The following is a 17,318-nucleotide window of genomic DNA, read 5'->3' on the forward strand; positions in this document are numbered from 1 at the left end:
ATGATCCCTAACTTAATTTTAAACTAATGAAATCCCGATTGGACGGTTAAATGTTGATGCGGATGAAATGATAAATTATACCACTTACTTACTTGGCGATATCATTTGATGAGTAGGAAAATAATTTTAAAAAACAAACATTAAATAGTTTAAAAAAATCATTTTATCGTCATGGAGATTGTCCCAATTTGCGTTCTTCAGGCATTGATGGAAGGCTTCCAGCAGATATTTTCGTCACCACTACAGGCAACGAGGACATCATCTTGGTGAACGGCACGAGGAAGGAAGAACAATGCAATGTTCAATTTTTTAAATTAAACAAATTGAATCCATCGATAATATAGTTCCATGTTTAATTTGTTCCAAAATTGAATTATGGGAACCTTGTTCGAATGTTTTGTTGGTGGCTATTTTGGATCTGGTTTCAGAAATTACCGACCAGCCTTTTCTTACTACACTCCCTTTTGATAAAATCTGCCAATTTTAGATCTGGTTCCATAAATTTTCTCAACGATTAATGAATGCCTTTGTGATTTCTGGGTTCAGAGTTCCTCTAATTAAAGGATGACAAACTACATGTACGACTGACATTTTCGTTGTATCTTTGTAATTTATGTTTGTCTTTTAACTTTCTATATAAGGAACAAAATATTGTATTTAATGTCTTTTTTCATTTTCTCATTTGATTAGTAAAAATGGAAAAACCATGATTTATTTGATACGTGTTATGGTATTAGAGTTCAGTTCCACAACTTCGTACTCAATCTTCAATCACTCAGGTTACTTAAGTTGTTCTTCTTCATCTTGATCATCTTCAATCGTAAAGTCTGAAGGAATGGAATTTCTTTGCGGAAATGTGTGAATGTTGTACATTTGTGTTTCGATTTTGAAACCAATAAACAATAGAGAAAAATATACAATTATTTAATATAGGATAAACATTAAGTACATTCTATAAGCATGCTATCTACCGAAAGAAAGAGAAGAATAAATACTTACCCTCGAAGAGAATCTTTTCTAGTATTTCCTCTCCAATGGTCACGAACACAATCTTATCCGAGCACAACGACATTTTCAAGGATAGGACACCACCATTTGAAGTCTCTGCTATTTTCAAGACAAGATATAGGAAGTGTGATCTCCTTTTCATTTTGGGAAAGGAAAGGTAAATGATATGTGAGGGAGAATTTCTTGAGAGAGAAAAATGAGTTTTCTATGTTAAAATTACATTGCTCTACAGAAACTTCCTCTTCTTGTTAAACGAGAGATATGGAATTGGAATTATTAAAAAATAACTCCCCACTCACGTATTGGGAGTTATTCTAATTAATTTAGATTATATATTAAACTACTTTATTATATAACTAAATCAATAAGGTTAATTAACATTTAATTAACCAACCCTTTAAATATCATATATTTAATATGATTTGTATTGGGAATGTCCTAGAACTTGCAGTTCGTGTTAAACATTCTATTTATCAATAAAATATTATTGAGTATTTTATTCAATAAAGTTGTTGATTTTGCACCCTATTATGAAAATCCAATAAACATATCAATGATTATAGTATGAATACTTTAACTTTATGTGGTGACATAAACAGGATCAAGTTAATAGTATATAGCCTAAATGGTCTAATAAGTATATGGATGAAATTAGGTATCTCATCCTGGTAACACTATTGGATGCGACCCATTTTGTATAGGGAATATAAATGATACGATCTTTAGATCATTCATGTAGAGACATGTGAGTGGGAGCATCCTATTCAATGAGTTTGCATATAGACTAGGCCACGAAATAGTCACTTTTCTTTATAACAACTGTTTACTGTTAAAACTTACTATTTCATATTTAAGTAACCTAGGATAACTCGATCTTAATCCTGAGCAAGCTATGAACTCTTGTTTATTTGGGATTATCCTTTGATCTGCACGGGTGAGAGTAGCCCAACAACACTACTCAATAACCCTTCCATTTTGGGATAAGACCGGATGAATAGCTGGGGACATAATCCTGCAAGATGGAATTCACTCTTACCCATTTTAGAGTTAGCAGATAGATTGTTCTCTTAAGTACTGATTCCAGGTCTTGAACAATCGAGGGCTCGCCTTCTCATGATAAAGAAGGACATAATTCATAGATAGAATTATGAATCGAATTGTTCATTAGAGAGTTAGTGGGAACTTAAGGAATAAGATGTATTTACATGGGTAAAACGGTAATTTTGACCCAACTGTAATTACGAACGACCTGTGAAGGATCAACTTACTGATTATGGTTTATATGGACAAAAGTATATCTACATTGAGGAGAGTGTAACTATTGAGCTATAGTGGTGTGTCTTAATAGTTAATAAGTAGTAATTAATTAATTTTTTTTCTAGAATAGGTGATATTATTATACAACAACAAGGGGGATCCTACAGCCTGGGATCAAGGCATCAAAGCAACAAAGCACAAGCAAAGACAGGGCAACAAAACAAAAACAAAGCCTACAAGATAAGTGCAGAGCAAAATCAACACAAAAACGCAAAACTCGCAAACCACCAGGGAGAAAGCCAGAGAAAAAAAAACCAAAATCCCACAAACTAGGGACAACAGCAAAACAAAGAACAACGGAAAGTTCAAAAAGAAAAACATCCGTAAACACACTAGATCAACCCGTTAGGAAGCAGCACGAGCACGAATCGTAGAGACCATAAGGTGAACCAGAGCAAACACCGACCTCGGTCAACTTTTATGCAGTCATCGATTATGCTCCTGCCAGATGTAGTATATAGAAGTACACCAGAATACACGGAATAACTTACTACGTACCCTCTTACTCGACCCCACTTGGCACAACCAACTAAACTCCACATCCCAACGAATAACCCAATGCGACAAACCCAACTGACGCAACACACCAGACCACACCTCTCTCCCAAACCCACACTAAAAAAATAAATGTTCTCGCAACTCCACACCTCCCTCACACAAAAGACCCCCCCCCCCCCCTCTGACAACACACCCCAATTCCTCAACCAATCCTGCGTACCCAACCACCTCACAGCTAACCACACAAAAAAGGAGTGATGTGGAATACCACTCATTGCCCACAAAATACCAGCCCAAGATACCCTAGGATGACGAGGACGCAAACTCTCCCACGCACTAGCGATAGAAAACTGACCACTAGCATTTGCACATCCAAACCCAATAATCTTCCCCCCTCACCCTAGGCCCCATTGCCTGAATAAGACCCCAGATCTTAAGTAACTCCCAAGATGTTGTAGGCCACCTCCAACCTCCCTCACCATCCATGAACTCCGACAACCGAGCCTTCAAACTACTCCTTGCATCATAAACCATCGTAGACCTATATGAATCCAAAATCGCACCCCCCGACAGGAAGGATCCCATCAAACAAAACAAGACTGTCCATCGTCGACTATCAAATGGACCAAATGCTTGAATCTATCTCTACTTCGCAAGATAGCCCTTAAGCACCAAGACCTCCCAACCTCACTCCGAACAGCCCACAAAGAGCTATATATCTACTGTGAGGAAAGTGCAACTATCGAGCTATAGTGGTGTGTCTTGATATTTAACGAATAGTAATTAATTTGATTAAAGAGTTTTAACGAATTAATTACAAATCATAGAGCTCATGATCTGTAGGTCCATTAGGTCCCTCTATTGGCTCATTAAATTGGAATAACAAATTGAGTATTGATGTATGAAATTCGGATTACGAATTTGAAAATGTTTAAATTCATTTTTAGGGTTTTCAATTGATTGTATATGATACAATTATAAACGTTTATTTTAATTGAAATTAAACGAAATTGGAAAATCAATTAATATTTAAATTATGATTTTTTATATGAAATTGATTTATTGGTGATATTAATATTTAGATATTAAATTAATATTATTTAAAAATCAATTAAAATTATTTTTTATTTAAATTAATTATTTTGAACTAATTTAGAAAAAATGATTTTATAAAATGATTTTATGTTAATAGGTTTTTCCAATTTTAAGAAAAACCCACTAACATGTTTTTTGGAGTATCACCAAAATCTATTATTGGTCTTCAAGTTGGAGCTGCCCAACATGCAACCTGATACATTTGCATAGTTTTTACCTATATATAGAAGCTCCATACATGAAGACCAGTGGGAGATTGAAAAATAGAAAAGTTCTGAATTGATAACCATGCTCTCGTTCCTCATCAACTCAACTTGTTCAAGTGTTTCCACCACACATTCCAGCTTAAGCATAATAGAGAAGATCTCGGTGGTAGTCCTCTCGATGATTCAAGCGAGGTCTTGGTGTTCTTCAGCTGATTTTGTGGAGAAATCTTCGAAGGTAATATGTATTTCAAACCCTCTTTTGAATATCATATGTACAACATGATCAAAACTCAAATTAAATGTAATTTAAGTGCTTATTGATTCTGTAGTCTTCCGTTGCATGATATTTCATTCCTTCAATTGGTATCATATTCAAAATACACCCACTCTTATAAACTATAATTTTAATACGAATCTCATTCACATTAATTTTAACCTATAGTATTTATATGAATAGATAATAGTTGAATCTTATTCAAATATTTATATCTCACATGTTATATAGATTTACCTATAAATTATATTTATAATTAACTATATACTATAATGTTTCAATATACACTATACTTTATATTAATCATATTAGTATAATCAACACCTTTTAATTTCCTAAATAATTTGAATAATTCAGATTACTTTAAAAACAATTATTTCTTGTTTTATCCTTAGTGAGCTAGCAAGAGAACCTTATGAATCTACAGATTAGAAGCTCCAATGATACGAGATTAATTAATTAAACTCTTTAATTAAAATAATCAACATTCATTAACTGTTGGCCACTCCATTAAAGATCGACAGCTGAACTCTTTGCACTGTAGATATATTTTTATGTTCGCAAATATAATCAATCACAGTGAGTTGACCCTTCACAATTAACTTGTAACTACAGCTGGGTCAAATTACCGTTTTTAACTATGTAATACATCTAACTCTTTAAGTACCATTGATCTATCTTATGAACAATTAGTTATAGTACAACTATAAACTAGTCCAATCTCTGGCCAGTGAGACGATGGGTTGTCTCATTGTTCAAGATCCGAAATTAGCCCTTCATCTACTTGCCCTTAAAGAAGCAATTCATCTACTTGCCCTCAAAACGAGAATGAGTGAATCCCATCTTGTTTAGTTGTGTTCTTAGCTTCTCACTCAGACAAATCCCTAAAATGGTAGGTTTATTGAGTTAGCAAATCTGATCACTCTCACCCATATAGATCAAAGGATTGCCCTCATAGGCAGTAGTTCACAACTCACTCAGGATTAATGTTAAGTTTGTTGGGGTTGATATCCTAAATCTCGTGGGTTCTATAGTTTGTAATTGAAATGTACAAACAATTTATTTATTTAATAAAATTAAAGGTACTTTATTTGACATTTAGTAGTAAACCTAAAATGGTAGGTTTAAGTGCATTCTTCAAAAAAGGGGTTCACGATATATATAACAGGTTCACTGTCTTTTACAACCAGTTGCTTCTGGTCATAGTTTTCTTCCATTTTTAAGGCGGAGCAAGAGAAGAGTGGTGGCGCCAGAGATCGCCCAAGACAACTCGAGAGAGAACTTTGGGGCGTAAGAGCATAGAGCAGACCGACTCTCGCGAGAGCGAGAATATCTTTAAAGCACGAGTAGAAACAGTGTAAATGTCTGGCAGCAAGAAATTGCTACCAGGCTCTTTATTATACTTGCATTGTTATTTGTACTTCATCTTCATATCTATTCAATGGAAGTTCTATTTCTACATTTGCTCACTCTCTTAATACGCATGAGTAGCTAAACTAGTTGAATAGGTTGAGAAGAACTAAGCTAACATGACCTAGGAAATTCATTGCTTGCGATTGTCTTGTTTTATGTTGTGCAAAATACCCTTTAGAGTTACTCAAAAGAGAGTCTAAAGAAAGAACCTAATGTCTTGAGAGAGTTAGGTTAGAATCTGGACTCGAAAGAGCAAGATTAGACTTGCATAAACAAGAGATAGAGACTTAGAGATAAGCTCTGTTTGTCAACTTGCATCATATGCATCCTAGGAATGGGAATGATATTACGTGGTCACATATTTGTGTGAATGTCATGTTGTCATCGCATAAATAGAGATAGAGGTTTATGTGTAAACTCTGTAGACTTATCGCATATTTATCGCATGCGTTCTAGCCTTAAAAACCGTGGTATTCACACCGAGAGGTGGTTTACTATTGTATGCATGTTGCTTGATCGCAAACATGAACGCATTCTAGGGAGTGTTAGCCGAAATCTTTCTCAACCCGTTCACCGCATATTCATCGTATTTTCCGTTTACCAACTCTTTTCAAATTCTGCCACATTTGTTATTTATTTTTAGTCAACACAATTGACAAACCAAACACTTTATTTATTTTCCCCGTTACCACAAAGTTTTCATCAAAATTACCAACGCAATCTATTTTCACAAGTCCCTGTGTTCGACCTGGGCATACCAGGAAACTCAGAGGAATTTACACTTGAATTTCGCTAGGGAAACTTCAGTGCACAACAAAATTCCATCAATACATATCATCCATATTTCCATTCAATATAATAACGCATCAAGTTTTTGGCATCGTTGTCGGGGACTTCGGCAAAATAGTTTGTTAACGGTAATTTTTTTTATTTCTTTGCAGGACTCTCAATCTCTGGCGAATTATGACTCGAAGATTCAGAGGTTTAGAAGAAGATTGAGAGACCGCCAACAGCAACCACAATCTGATAAAGAAGAGATGGCGGAACAGCCTAGAGGTGGAGCACCAAATGATAACAATGTCATGGCGAATCTGATTCTGCTGGTAAATGATCGCAATAGGCCCATTAGGGACTATGCATCGCCAAACCTCTATGATTTCTCTCAGGGAATCATGAGGCCTGCCCTCGACGGAAGCAAATTCGAAATGAAACCGGTGATGCTACAGATGATCCAGACTACAGGTCAATTTGGAGGCAGGCGTGGCGAGGACCCGCATGCTCACCTCCGAAGTTTTATTGAAATCTGCAATACTTTTGTGTTCCTGAACATCTCTGCTGAAGAAGTTCGACTAACGTTGTTCCCGTTTTCTCTCTGTGATCAGGCTAGAAAATGGGCATATTCTCTCGAATCGAGAGAGATCACTTCTTAGGAGCAGGTAGTGGAGAAATTTATGAAGAAGTATTTTCCACCTACCAAGAATGCAAGACGAAGGAAGCTTATCACAAATTTTGAACAAGATATGGACGAATCGCTCAACGATGCTTGGGCGAGATTTAAAAGGTTGGTCTGGGATTGTCCACATAATGGGTTACCAGACTACCTTCAAATGGAGATTTTCTATCATGGTTTGAATCTCGCTTCACAGACCGCTGCCAATGCACCAACCGCTGGTGGTCTGCTTGACAAAACATACGATGAGATGAAAAATATTATGGATCGCATCTCCAAGAACCATGAAGACTAGAGAGAGTGTGACTAGAGATTGAGACTTAAAGAGTCTGACGCAAACAATGGTGCTATTACTTCATTACAAAACCAAATGACTGCAATGATGAATTTGATCCAAGGAATGGCGATCAGCAGCCCAACACCGCAAGGTGGGCAAATCAACGCAATCAGTCAGAACACCGCAAGGTGTGCGACTTGCGGTGATGGGCATGCGATGGAAGATTGCCCGCAAAATCTACAATTTGTATACTTTGTGAAAAATAATCCCTTTTCAAACACCTAAACCCCAGGTGGAGAAACCACCCCAAATTTGCCTAGAAGAATCAACAACAAAATTTCCAACCTGTGGCGCAAAAAGAAGGGCCACCAGGATTCTTTCAACGCAACAATGGTCAACCAAGCAATCAAGTAAGTAGCTCACAACAACCACCGCAATCCTCTTCTTTGGAGAGCTTATTGAAGAAATATATAGAGAAAAACGAGACAGTGCTTTAAAGTTAGGCCACGTCCATCCGCAATCTCGAATTGCAAATGGGCCAGATTACGAGTGAGCTAAAAAGTCGACCACAAAGGGCGTTGCCAAGTTCAACCGAACTTCCATCCAACTCGAGGGGATCAGGTAAAGAGGAATGTCAAGTTGTGACATTGCACAGTGGGAAGACTGTGGAGGGAGAAAAAAAGGAGCATAGTAGAAGAACTTCCATCGCAATTGAGCCTGAGATTGTAGTAATGCAAGAAGAACAAAGAGAAAATGAAGCAGTAGAACCTGAGGTTGCATTGACCTCGAAGCCTAATGAAACGGGAACCGTGAAAGTTTAGTACGAAGTTTCTGAAAGACATGGTAACTAAGAAGAGGGGCGTTGGAAAATTTGCCACGGTGGCATTAACTCAAAGTTCCAAATCCATAATCCCACCGAAGATGAGCGATCCTGAGAGCTTTACTATTCCTTGCTCCATAGGAGGACTCTATATTGGGCAAGCCTTGTGTGACTTGAGGGCCAGCATAAATTTGACGGTCCTGCTCTATTTCAATTTTCAGACAATTAAATGTGGGGCAACTTGTGCCCACATTAGTGACTCTCCAATTGGCTGACAGATCTCTGGTTCATCCAGAAGTAGAGGTGAAGGATGTACTGATCACAATTGATAAATTATTTTACCAGCTGACTTCATCATTTTAGGACTATGCAGCCGACAAAGAGCCCATCATTTTGAGGCACCTTTTCTATCAACGGGTCGTGCTCAAATTGATGTACAAAAATCTATTTTACTTTTTTTGTTTCCACAAGAGAGAAATCACTTGAGATAAATGGATAGAAGCTCAAATTTAATATAATTCGTGCCATGAAATTCCCGGATGGAAGAAGCTGCAAGATTCTGAATGATCCTGAATTTCATTGAAGAAGAAGAGTCTGATGAAGAGTATGAGAAGTGGACCAACGCATCCGTTGCTGCCTGCAATGCGATCGTAGAAAAAACAAACAAAAAAGAAGAGAAGATGATCGCAACGCAAGAAGTAAGTCAAAAGAAGAACGAAAAACAATGCAGCCTTCCGCGTGGAACCACCAACACTTGATTGAAGACCCACCAACCATTTGAAGTGATGGCAATTAGGCAGAATAGAAATGCCAGATGATCATTTCCTCACATTCACAAAGAACAGGAGAATGCGTTGATGAGCATTTCTCAAGAAACATGTGCGAGCAATTGGCTGTGACGGGCCTTCAATTCGACATCAGAGGGGAATTAGTGCCTCCTGTGCGCTTACTTGCATAGCACACACATCAGTCATAATGAAGACTGACTCCCTTTACAAAAAAGTCAATCTATATTTGACTATCTCTCTCAACTGCAGCACTCACACCCCTCACGACTGAAAAAGTAGTCGGGTCAGAGAAAGAGATTATCATTATATATTGGCTTTAGATGCGGGTATTATCTACCCTATAGCAGATAGCACATGGGTCAGCCCCATGCAATGTGTGTCGAAGAAGGGCAGAATGACGGTAGTCCCAAATGAGAACAACGAATTAATACCGCAGAGGACCATCACTGGATGGCGCATATGCCATGGACTACCGCAAGTTGAATGCGGCAACAAAGAAAAATCACTTCCCTCTACCTTTTATCGATCAAATGCTAGACATACTAGCAGGGAATGATTTTTACTACTTCCTGGATGGGTATGTCGAATACAATCAAATCATGATAGCTCCTGAAGATCAAGACAAGACCACATTCACCTGCCCATATGGGACGTTTCCTTTTTTCCACATGCCATTTGGCCTCAGCAATGCACCAAGCACATTCCAAAGGTGCATGATGGCAATCTTTTCAGATTATCTCGAGGACTTAATAGAAATATTTATGAATGACTTCTCTGTTTATGGGAACACTTATGAAGTCTGCCTAGCCAACTTAGAGAAAATTCTAAAGAGATATGAAGAGACGAATTTGGTACTCAACTGGGAAAAATGTCATTTCATGGTCAAAGAGGGTATAATGTTGGGACATAAAGTCTCCCAGGATGGCTTGGAGGTGGGCAAAGCAAAGATCGACGCAATCGAAAAACTTCCACCTCTAACCAGCGTGAAGACCCTGCGAAGCTTCTTGGGGCACGCCGGATTTTACAGACGATTCGTCAAGGATTTTTCTAAGATAGCACGACTACTGAGTGCGTTGCTAGAGGCTGGCAGAAAATTCGAGTTCCACAACAACTGCCTCAACGCATTCAGAGTTCTAAAAAAATGCGCTGATTACGCACCCATACTGATTGCGCCGGACTGGACATTTATTATCGAAACGCACTTAGTAGTGTTCTGACTAATTGCGCTGTTCTCCTCCTTCAAGAGTTTGATATCGAAATAATTGACTGGAAGGGAACAGAGATTCAGGTTGCGGATCATTTGTCTAGACTGGAAAATCCTGAAGTTGACCGCAATGAGACTGAGGTGAGTGTCGTGTTCCGGGATGAGCAACTATTCCACATAGAAGAATTGCCCTAGTATGCGGACATCGTCAATTATTTGGTTTGTGAACAATTCCCTGAAGATTACACTTATCATCAACAGAAGAGGCTCAAGAATGAATGCAGACAATATTATTAGGATGAGTCAAATTTGTATAGGATAGGTGCAGACCAGATTATTCGGTTCTGCGTACCAAATGTTGTTCAACAACGCATATTGTCACAATGCCACGACTCATCATATGGTGGGCACTTTGGAGGGCAGTGCACTACAACCAAAGTTTTGCAAAGTGGATTCTTCTGGCCTACATTATTCAAGGATGCGGCTGACTATGCAAAGAAATGTGATCGGTGCCAACGCACAGGCAACATTTCATGGAAGAACGCAATGCCAATGAACACTATCTTGGAGCTGGAATTATTAGACATATAGGGGATTGATTTCATGGGACCATTTCCTCCTTCGCATGGCAAGCATTACATCTTATTAGCTGTCGATTATGTCTCCAAATGGGTAGAGGCAATAGCATGCACCGCAAGTGATTCAACGGTAGTCTCCCAATTCCTAAAGAAAAATATTTTCACTCGTTTTGGCACTCCTCGTGCCTTCATAAGTGATGAAGGATCCCACTTTATCAATCACAATATCAAGGAGTTGCTGCGCAAGTACAATATCCTCCATAAAGTGGCCACCCCATACCATCTACAAACGAATGGTTAGGCTAAAGTGTCCAATCAAGAAATTAAGTTGATACTTGAGAAGGTAGTAAAGCCTTCACAGAAAGACTAGAAAATAAAGCTTGACGATGCGTTGTGGGCATACCAGACCACATTTAAAACACCCATAAGTATGTCCTCTTATGCACTAGTATTTGATAAGGCGTGTCATTTGCCTTTAGAACTGGAGTATAAAGCACTGTGGGTAGAAAAGAAGCTGAATTTTGATTTGAAGAAGGCAGGGGAAGCGCGAAAGATGCAATTAGTCGAGCTAGAAGAATGGAGGAACAACGCATATGAAAATGCAAAGATTTATAAAGAGCACACCAAGCGCTGGCATGATCAATGCATATGCGGTAAAAACCTCCAAGTCAGGCAAAAGGTCTTGCTATTCAACTTACGTCTGTGACTCTTCCCGGGAAAGCTAAAGTCTCATTAGTCCGGATCGTTCGTAATTCGACAAGTACTTCCGCATGGCACAGTGGAATTATCAAATGACGACAGAACCAACATATTCAAAGTCAATGGGTAGCAGGTAAAGGCATACCATGGAGAAGACTGGCATCGCCAAGTCGACTCTGTGGAACTAAAGCACTTTGACTGAAGAAGGAAGTAGGTGGTCCCTGCGTTATCAAATGATCACAACTTATCAGGGACGCAAGTTTTGGGAAACCTCAATTCTTCAACTCTTTTCTCCACTACTCGGAATTTTTACTATCTTTTCAAATTCTAATCTATCCTTATTTTATTATCACTATCTTTATTTCAAAAAAAAAAAATGCGATAATGAGTTTTATTTTGTTTAAAATAATTTGACCCTCTCTTTGTTTTTCTTGCAATGATCGAGGCACTGAATTGCGAAGATGTTACGCGAAGAAGCACTTATCTTATTCCATCACCGTAACCCAAAGAAGAGAGATCACCGCAAAGATGGATGCGTCAATACAATGCGGGCGACAACGCAAAATTTGGGGGGTGTACTCTTCCTTATTTTTATTTCAAATTTTGCGCTATCACATCGCATGTTAGTTTTTCAAATTTTATCACCGCATCTTCTTTAATCACCACAATCATTTGACATAGATAAATTTAGTGAGTTACCGCATTCTGTTTCTTTGCCAAGTATGATTTCAATGATGAAAAATATGCTTCTATTTCTTTCGTATATATTAGAGTCAACTTAATCTTAAGATAGTCACCTCATGCAATATTTCTAGAAGTTAGGGGTTTGCTAGCTTTCTTTCAAACTCTCTTTACAACGCATTCTAGAACATCGCATAACTTATTTTAATCTTTTGGCAGTGAGGACATTGCCACATTTTAAATTTAGGGGTGAGGTATTTGTTCCGACCTTGCTACTATAAAAAAAATTGAGAATAACAACTCCACTGTCAACACAATGGGAAACCCATGTTGATAAGAGTTAAGTTGTGAAAGGCACATACCCGTAGTTGGATGTCCGCATGACACACGTTGGGGCAAGCCAAAACGAAAGTAAGTTACCAGGATCAATGCATAAATAAATGACCGCAACTCCACTACCAAATAAGTATGAGTTTAGTCTGAGAAAGAGTGCATTGCTCGTAGTTGGATGTCCGCATGACACACGTGGAGACAAGCCAAAACGGAGGCAAGGCACTTGGATCAGCGCAAGGTTAGAAAAAAATATCAATGAAGAAAATTTTTGTGCAACGATAAAATCATTTGTCACCCTGGTAGAAAATTTTCTTTTTGAAATAAATCATGCGATGTTCCGGAATTTAGTAAAGTCCTTTTGAAAGTTAAGCTTGCAATCCCTAGGTATTAGAAATATTTTAAGAAGAAACTTGAATAAGACTTAAGAAAATTCTGGTATATAGGACTTGAATGAAGTATCCGTGAGAAATCGAGGAAAAGAACTTTGCGGTGGACATGCTAAAGGAATCTTTAGCTTATGCTTGAGGACATGCATTGTTTAAATTTGCGGGTGTGATAACGGGCAGAAATGCACGTTATCATAGTGTTAAGTTCTTAAACAATGTTGGATTGCATTGATGAAATATGTTAAATTGCGTCCATTAAGCATAAACTCTCTAATATTGCGGTCGCATGCGTTCAGTGCATTAGAACTATTGCTTTTTGTATTTTTGTGCAGAATATGCGTTAATGCAATGCAAAGATTGCGATCATAGGAATTCATTGGTCGAACGCAACTTCACCACAAGACTTTGCGTTGATCGTGCTCACAAACATTCGCCTGAGAAGGATCGTCGCAACTTGGTCAGCGCAACATGGTGGGCGTATCTGGGTGAAAGGCCAATTAAGAGCGATGAGACAGAAAGCTGATGACAGTTGAATCCAAATTAAGATGACGGCCGATAACGGTCACGAAGTACATTTAGCTTTATCGGTGATAATTATTCCACGCGTCAATCAGGAATTAAAGTTTTCCCATCTGTACAACCGGGAGAGAGAAGCTACCTTTCACTATTGAATCTCTATAAATACCAAGTGCATTCATCAGAAAAGGGGTTCACGATATATATAATGGGTTCACTGTCTTTACAACCAGTTGCTTCTGTTCATAGTTTTCTTCCATTTTTAAGGCGAAGCAAGAGAAGAGTGGTGGCGCCGGAGATCGCCCAGGGCAACCCGAGAGAGAACCTTGGGGCGTAAGAGCAGAGAGCAAGCCGACTCTCACGAAAGCGAGAATATCTTTAGAGCACAAGTAGAAACAGTGTAAACGCCTGACAGTAAGAAGTTGCTACCAGGCTCTTTATTATACTTGCATTGTTATTTGTACTTCATCTTCATATCTATTCAATGGAAGTTTTATTTCTACATCTGCTCACTCTCTTAATACGCATGAGTAGCTAAACTAGTTGAATGGGTTGAGAAGAACTAAGCTAACATGACCTAGGAAGTTCATTGCTTGCGATTGTCTTGTTTTATGCTGTGCAAAATACCCTTTAGAGTTACTCAAGAGAGAGTCTAAAGAAAGAACCTAATGTCTCGAGAGAGCTAGGTTAGAATCTGGACTCGAAAGAAGAGCCACCAGGATTCTTTCAACGCAACAACGGTTAACCGAGCAATCAAGCAAGTAGCTCACAATAACCACCGCAACCCTCTTTTTTGGAGAGCCTATTGAAGCAATATATAGAGAAAAACGAGACAGTGCTTCAACGTCAGGCCACATTCATCTACAATCTCGAATTGCAAATGGGCCAGATTGCGAGTGAGCTGAAAAGTCGACCGCAAGGAGTGTTGCCAAGTTCAACTGAACTTCCATGCAACTTGGGGGAATCAGGTACGGAGCAATGTCAAGTTGTGACATTACGCAGTGGGAAGACTGTGGAGGGTGAAAAGAAGGACCATATTAGAACAAATTCCATCGCAACTTAGTTTGAGATTGCGGTAATGCAAGAAGAAGAAAGAGAAAATGAAGCAATAGAACCTGAGGTTGCGTCGACCTCAAAGCCTAATGAAATGGGAACCGTGAAAGTTCTGTTACCACCTTTCCCTTAGAGACTAAGGAAGAAGAAAAACGAAAAGGATGCATACCTTTGAAGAACCATTTTTAACGAATCCCTCGATCGGTCCAAACGCGTCCACAACAACTTTCGAACGCACCGAACAGACTACTACCAACAACAAGAACACAATGAGCACAACCTCCACGAAACCAATCGAGTCTAACTCGATCCACGAACTGAGTGAGGACACCACCACAAGGGTTACCTTGATATTCTCGGTGTGAGAATCCAAGAGTTGTGGGCCCTGTATGATCTTGGATTGAGGAAGAGACTGGGGGACAACGATCGAGTAGACGATCGAGCAAGTGAGAGATAAGAAGTTGTTTATCGTATAGATAATGTGCTCGATCGTTTAGTAAACGACAGCCTATCGTATAGACTTAGCAACTCGATTGTGTAGCTACAATCAGCTGAATGACTATCGTATAGTCAAAGCTACATGATCATTTAGTCTCTATCAGCTATCGCTTAGTGTAACTCTTCCACTTGATAACTTATCACCGTGAGTTCTTTCCGAATGAGGCAACTCTAATTTTAGGAAAATAATTTTTCTTTTTATCTCATGGTTACCATAAAACCACCAATAACCTCCATACAATCGGTTATTAGAGACAAAGAAATTAATTGTCGAATAATGAATATAATTTACCATATTATTTTTGGATTTTATGTCCTAAAACTCGTAGTTTGTAATATCATATTCTTATTCAATAAAGCAGTTATTGAAAATCTTTAGTAAATTTAAATTCTATATTCATGAATCCGATAAACTAAGGTTCCAAGGCTATTAAGTTTAAGTTTGAACTTTATATAGTGACATAAATGTGGATCAAGTTCAAATATATATAGCTAAAAAGGTCTATCGTATATGAATAAGGTTGGGCGCCTTATTCTGGGGACACTATGGATTTGACCCATTTTGTAGTTAGTACAAACGAGGTGATCCTAAACCGTTCATGTGGAGACATGAAAATGGGGGCATCCTATGTAAAGAGTTTATATAAGACTGAACCATGAAATAGTCACTTTTACGTTCTAAATGTCGTTTAATGTATAAAACTGACTATTTCATTAATTGATGACCTAGGTAACTTAATCTTAATCCTGAGCTAACTATGAACTCCTGTTCACTCGCAATTATCCTTAGATCTGCATAGATGAGGGCAGCTCATTATCGCTGACCCAATAAACCTCCCATTTTAGGGGTATGATCAGGTGGATAACTTGGAACATAGGGTGCAAGATGGAATTCACTTCTACCGTTCTAGGGATAATAGATAGGTTGTTCCCTTTAGTACTAAATCTAGGTCTTGAACAAGGGGCCCCACCCTATCATTGGCCCGAGAGGGGTTCGGTTTATAGGTTGGACCTTAAACCAATTGTTCATTAGAGGATCAGTGGAACTTAAGGAATAAGATGTAGTCTCGGGGGTAAAACGGTTTTTATGACCCAGCCGAGATTACGAACAACTTGTGAAGGATTAGCTTACTAATCATGGTTATATCAAATGGACACAAATATATCTATAGTGAGGGAAGTGCAACTACGAGACTATAGTGGAATGACCCGTTAGTTAACGAATGTTGATTAGCACCGTCTAGAGAGCTTAGCTAGCTAATCTCGGATCGTTGGAGCCCGTGATCTATAGGTCCACTAGATTCCCCTACTAGCACATATGGAATAAACTTAGAATAGAATGATAGAATAATTCGAATTGTTCGAATTAGGTAGAGAGAGAAACCGACAAGTATATGTGATATAGTGGTCGGTTTTTCAATTTAGAGATATAGCTTTAATATTTAAATGTGATTTAAATATTAAGAATATGAATATGTTCATATTCGGAAGCTCAAAAATAATAGAAATGGTCAAAGATGTAAAAAGTCAAAGAGTTGACTTTTGACTTTGAAAAGTCACTTTGACCGACCTTATATTCAAATGTGATTCGAATTTCGAGAAAATGAATGTGGATTCATGCTCGGAAAGTCAAAACTAGTCAACACGGAAAAATCATAAAAAGTCAAAATGTTGACTTTTTGGTCAAAGTTTGAATTTGACCAAATGACTATTTTGCCCTTTGACTAAAGTTAGTAGGAAAATCCAAACTTTTATTGGATAATTCCACTAACAAAATAGTGGGCTAGGTGTTGGCTTATAGTGGAGACATTAAGCCCACTAAGATAATGAATTCTAGGTGTTGGGATTTTATGAAATTATTTCATGCAATTTTTCATGACCCTTTTCTATTAATATGGACTTGTGTTTTTGGATTAAAAACTTTTTGATTTTTTGCCAAAATAAGTTTTTAAAATTGGGTTGAATAAAAAACCCAACCCAACCCAATTTCACTATACTATTTCCATTTTTTTCTCTCTCTCGGGTTCTTCATCCATCGGGTCCCATAACCCGATTCTGAGTCCACAAGATAGTAAGTCAGCTCTAGTAGTTGTCCGGTTCGTGTTTGAGCGGAGATAGACGAGTTTCGAGAGCTTTAAAGGTATTATTTCAAAATAACCCTAATTAATTCTTTTAGGATTGCATGTTTATTTTGGCCAATTAGAGTAAAATTGATTCTCATTTC

The sequence above is a fragment of the Benincasa hispida genome, chromosome 9 (genome assembly GCF_009727055.1).
Source record: "Benincasa hispida cultivar B227 chromosome 9, ASM972705v1, whole genome shotgun sequence".
Taxonomy (NCBI): Eukaryota; Viridiplantae; Streptophyta; class Magnoliopsida; order Cucurbitales; family Cucurbitaceae; genus Benincasa; species Benincasa hispida.